The 6,024-nt window shown below is 39.8% G+C and overlaps 1 pseudogene; it reads right to left on the bottom strand.

Moving 5' to 3' along the window:
- Nucleotides 1-239: 239 nt before the first annotated feature.
- On the bottom strand, nt 240-1,137 carry LOC148009345 (germin-like protein 8-2 pseudogene; annotated as a pseudogene).
- Nucleotides 1,138-6,024: the final 4,887 nt, after the last annotated feature.

Raw genomic sequence — 6,024 nt, 5'->3', positions numbered from 1 at the left:
GTAGTAATAATAGTGATTATTATGATATTTATGATAACTATATTGCATAGAAGGGTTTTTCTTGCGTAACGTTATTAGTGCTTCCTATTTCGATAATTTTTTTCATAAACAAACTTAGGAATCTGGAACATGAAACCTCATATTTTTGTGACTTCTTGATGGTTTATTTTTTATGATTCTCAAATTTGTAAGTGTTGTGTGTAAAAATAAGGCACAGTATTGATGAAAGGTAATGGCAACAATAGCATATTGATTTGTATAGCAATAATGTGTTAACATAGTGCGACATATGTCACGATGTTTTTGTGACCTCTCGATCGATGGATTACTTTTCATGATTTCCAAAAGTGTGGTAGCGACTCTTAATGAGGTTGTAAACCTCGACTGTGTAGCAACGGTGTCGAGAGGGTGTGACACGAATTAACATGATCACGGCAGTGTGGTGGCGACGCTTTTAATGAGGCTATAAACCTCATCCTTGTCGATGGCGAAGGCGGTCTGGAGCACGTCCTCGGGCAGAGGAGGCTTGGCGGCGAACAGAGCGGGGGCGACCTGGGAGGTGCCCGGGTTCTGGCTGTTGAGCGCGGAGATAGCGAGGGCAGGCTTCTTCTTATCCGGGTTGATCTGGAAGTGGACGAGGCCGCAGGGAAAGACGAAGAGATCGCCCTTGTACAGGGTCTGCTTGAAGAGGGTGTTGTTGGTGGTGGAGACGAATTAGCCTACCACAAGCGTGCCCTCAGCAAGGAAGAGAACCTCGGTGGCACGCGGGTGGACGTGTGGAGGGTTAAGCCCACCATTGGGCGCGAAGTCGATGCGGGCCACGGACAGGCCTTGGGTGTTGAGTCCAGGGAAGGTGAGGGCCGACGCCAGCTGCACAGCGGAGCCGAGCGCCTTGTTAAACTGGCCTTGCTGGCGAAGCAGAGGAGAGGCGAAGTCCTTGGCCTCCACTTGTTGGGGATTCTTGCACAGCAGACCGTTCACGGTTGTGATTCCGGCCGCCTGCGCCCACTGATCAGCCACGCAGAAGTCCTGCAAGGGGTCCTCATCCGCCGCCTCAGTGCGAGTTATCGGGTTGACGAGCTGCTGCGCCAACGTGATAGCTACAATCAGCATAGCAAGCTTTAGTGATGATGCCATGGTTACAGTATTGCGTATGGTGAGTGCAGGACGGTAGATATGAGAAAACAGGGGTCCGAATGGTTCTCTACTATCTAGTTAACCTCTTCCGATCAGCGAATACTGTATAAAGAGATCACGCTTTTCAGCAAGCACAAATGGGGGTTTCTAACGTCTAGGAATGAACAACTGCTGCGCCGGTGATCGAATGGTGAGAAGATGGAGCCTTCGATTCCATATAAGTAGTACGATCTAGATGCGTGGATAATCGTCCGTATACCAGGTCATGAGCTTGTTTACCAGGTCTTTCATGCTCTTGTGGATCCAATCACGCGGGGAGGTTTTTCGTCGCACAGCAGGTTTTATCCGGCCTGCATAACATTCAAATAAGAGACTCTTCTACGTTTCAAGTAAGTTGTATGCAAAAAGTATTTATCTTATGTAAAAAACATATGAAGTCGTCCTTCACTCGTTCATGGAATGCTTCCAGTCGCTCCGGCCTACGACTTGGTCGTTAATCGTTTCTCATCGGCTTTCTTGTGACACGGGTAGTTTATTGAAGTTTTCCAACGTCTACGATGTTTTTCCAAAACGGATACAAAACATGTTTTCATGAGCGTGGCCCGTCTATGGCAAGTGGCCACTACAAGGTGTGAGCTTGGGGATTTTCATATTTATATCATTAACCCATCTAATAATATGATTGGTAGGATAAACTAATGCTATTCTTGTAATGTGTTCTAATAAACCCAAGGTCAAGTGTTCTATTCTTATGGGTAACAATATTCTACAATGTAACAAGGTGATGTAATCATAAGAGCCTACCAAGGTAAAAGTGGAGGCTTAGTTCAAATATAATAACCACACGGGAAATTTACATAGGAATAGTTATAAAGGTGCTAAAATAATAGAGAAATTTGGATAGATCTTAAGAAATAAGTTACTCAAATTACACATATCAAGTTCTTATTTTGCTCAATCTTAAGTTTTTATTTCACAAGTTAATAGTAAGATATACATAAAGATCTCTGAAAATTTTATCTATGATGTTATATTATATATATTTGATTTGGTTTAGGAATTTTCTCAACAACTCTATCTATGTGTGTGTACACGTGTGCATAGATATGTGCAAGTGGAGGATGGGCTTGAGGGATTCACTACATATATATCCTCTATATCACATGCATTCAAGGCTTGTTTATAGATAACCTTATCAATGAATTTTTCTTGAATAAAACCGAGGGAGTTCACTTAATAAAACATGTAAGGTACCATGTGAATTCAAAGGAATTTGTATTTTACTTAGTAACATTTTTAGGATTATTTTTACAAAGGGTTTTTTTCAATTATTGTTTGAAAAAACCCCTAATTTTAGTAAAGTAAAAGGGGTCATTTTATAGCCTTACAACATGTAGAGAAAGGGTACTTATTAGTACCCTTTCAACACACATTATATAGATGATTTTTTGTAAGTGCACCCTCGAAAATAGAACACAACCCTTATTTATTAAATCTATAAGTAACTCTTTTATATGACACCCTTCTATATATAAAAAATGTATAAAAATAGTATTTTTAAAAGCACTTTATTTTGAACCCATGTGATACACACATATATTCTAGACTAACCGCCTCGAGGGAATGGGCAATATATATATAAGTTACACATGCGTACATATTTATATGTGTGTGTAGACATGCATATGTATGGATGTTAAAGATATAACCTTTCCAAATATCTGTGCATATAGGGATATGTACTCATACATGCGTACTAACAAAATAGTTATCAAGGATGTTTAAAAGAAGTTCAAAAGATTTCTATAGCTAAGTTTAACACTTGCAAGCAGGCATCTTCTAAAATAGTAAAGTACTTATTGATTGTAATGCAACTCTATTACACTACACAAACAAGGTTATTTGAAAACAAATAAGGAGGTAGTTAACTTTTGTGAACATCAACCATGTGTGCATATGGGAAAGTGAAACAAGCTCAATAAACTTGTTTTATAGAGATCTTTGCATTGTAGACTAATTAGACATCTTTTTCCTTGAAGATGATGCATTAGAATGATGATAACTATGAAATTTTCTTTATAATATCATATTTATGAGTGAACAAGAAAAGTAGCACCACATTATCATATGCTAATGAGATTCTTTAAGACATATTTTACTTGCCCTTGTATGTAGTGTATATGAGAATGTAAAAGCAAATGCATACACAAGCGAGACCTCCTCACTACGACATATCCTTTGGCAAGCAAAGATTGTAATTACTATTTAACTTGTAAGAATTTGCTCTTGTTAGTGGGGTTTCACTTCCTAGCTTGAATGCAAGAACTAAAAGCTTAACACCCATACAATAACGGAAGTGTATTTGCCACCGGTATGTGGCTTCTATGTCGGTTAGATTTCCTAGATAAAAGACCAACAATGGTAGCTCCTTTTGCATGTTTTAATAGCACACATTGTGGCATGGCTTTTATTGGGCCCCTTATATTAGCAAATACCACTATGCGACTCATGATCCTAGTAGCTACTACACTTGCATGTTTGGTTGGATGGACAAAGACCCACATAGACTGCTATGGTAATCTATCACTACAAGGATATAGGATAATAGTGACCATCATTTTCGACACAAATTAGCGGCGTTGTTATTTGCATCGCAAATGTGACGTAAATAGCAATGATACTCAAATGAAAAAATGCGAGGCGCGGCATTTTGCACAAAAGAGCGAAAAAGGGAGGAAAAGAGAGAGTGAACTGCATCTTGCGTTTGAGAGGGAGAGGGAGAGAAAGAGAGAAAGAGGGAGAAGGAGAGTTTCTCATTGCCGCTATTGCCATTTGCGAAGAAGATGAGGAATTGTACGAAGGGCGAAGAGATGCCGCCTTCTTGAAGAGGAGCTACCGAATCCATCCTCGGACCTTTGCAGTGAGTGCATTGCTCCCTCTTGGTTTGTTTTTGTTTTTTCTCTTTTTGTTTTGCTTGTTTTTGTTAAAAATGATGTGTATTGAGAGAGAAAGAGAGGAAATGAGAGAGGGAGAGGAAGAGAGAAAAAGAAAGAAGGAATGAGAGAGAGAGGGAATAAACATGAAACATAATAAAGAAAGAGAGAAAGAGAGAGAGAGGAAGGAGAGAGGAGAATGAATGGATAAAAAACAAAGAGAGGGTAAGATCTTGTTCTTTAATTTCTTCTTTTCTTGTTTGTTGTACTAGTAGTAATTCTTTAATCTCTTCTTTTCTTGCTTGTAGTGGTAGTAGTAGTAGTAAAAAAAGTAATTCTTTAATTTTTTCTTTTCTTGTTTGTAGTGGTAGCAGTAGTAGTAGTTCTTTAATTTCTTCTTGTCTTATTTGTAGTAGTAGTAGTAGTAGTAGTAGTAGTAGTAGTAGTAGTAGTAGTGGTAGTGGTAGTAGTAGTTCTTTAATTTATTCTTTTCTTGTTTTTTTTTGTAGTAGTAGTAGTAGAAGAGAGACAGAGAGACAAAGAGAGAGAGATATATATATATTTTTTGTTAAAGGTGCACCTTGGGTGTATTCGATGTTTTGGGACGGAGAGTAGTAATAGTAGTAGTGGTAGTAGTGGTGGTGGTAGTAGGTGTGTGTGTGTGTGTGTGTGGGAGAGAGAGAGAGAGAGAGATTCTGTTAAAGTCATAGTCGTGGTCGTAGTCGTAGTCATGGTCGTAGTCATAGTCATAGTCAATTTGTGCTTGTGTTCTCCAGGATGTGTTGGCTATGGGTGTCAAATGCTCTAGTCAGATCTCTGCCTTTCTCCTCTCTCTTCTCTCAACCATTCTCTCTCCCTCAATCTTCCCTCTTTCTCTCTTCCTATACTCTCACTAAATCCTTCTCTCTCCCCCTATCTCTTTTCTCTCTCTATCTCTCTTTCTATTTGTATCTCTCTCCTCTTCTTCTCTAACTTTACTTTCTTCCTAACTCTTGTCTCTCTCTTTATCTCTATATAAGTACTCATAGTCGTAGTCGTAATCGTGGTCGTGGTCATGGTCGTGGTCATAGTCGTAGTCGTAGTTGTGGTCGTCATAGTCATGGTCGTCGTAGTCATAGTCGTAGTCGTGGTCATGGTTGTGGTCGTGGTCGTGGTCATAGTCGTAGTCGTAGTCGTAGTCGTAGTCGTAGTCGTAGTCGTAGTCGTGGTCGTGGTCGTGGTTGTGGTCGTGGTCATGGTTGTCATGGTTGTGGTCGTGGTTGTGGTCGTGGTCATAGTCGTGGTCGTAGTCATGATCGTCGTAGTCATGGTCGTAGTCGTAGTTGTAGTCGTGGTCGTAGTTGTAGTCGTATTCGTAGTCGTGGTCGTGGTCATCATAGTCGTGGTCGAGGTCGTGGTCGTGATCGTGATCGTGGTTGTCCTCGTGGTCGTGGTCGTGGTCGTAGTCGTAGTCGTAGTCGTGGTCGTGGTCTTCATCATAGTCGTAGCCATGATCGTTAAATAAAATGAGAGAGGGGGAGAAAGAGAAAAAAGAAGAAGAAACGAGAGAGGGAGAGAAAATACATACAACATAATAAAGAAAGAGAAAAAGAGAGAAAGATGGAAGGAGAGAAGAATAATTTAAGAAACAAAAAAATAATGATAACAAAAACAAATTGTTTGTCGTAACGTAGACAAAATGGAAAACGATGAAGATCTTGTTGTTCAAGATTATGAGGCGTATCTTAATCAACGTGTCCCATGTCCTTGCTCTCAATGCAAGCTGGCAATCAGACGAAAACGTCGATTGTCTATAGAACAAGTACGAGCTTCGGCGAGTTTCAATCTGAGATCATTGATCATGCGATTGCGGATTTTTAGCAAACAGTAAGAAAAGTTAATATCAATCATGCATTGTACTCGCACGTTAATTAAATATCATATACAAGAAGATTGGGTGTGGTTGAAAATTTTT

This window comes from Lygodium microphyllum, unplaced genomic scaffold, assembly GCF_053477565.2.
Source record: "Lygodium microphyllum isolate KBCC unplaced genomic scaffold, Lygodium_microphyllum_v1.1.10 scaffold_31, whole genome shotgun sequence".
Lineage (NCBI taxonomy): Eukaryota > Viridiplantae > Streptophyta > Polypodiopsida > Schizaeales > Lygodiaceae > Lygodium > Lygodium microphyllum.
This window is presented reverse-complemented; position numbering and strand designations above follow the sequence as displayed.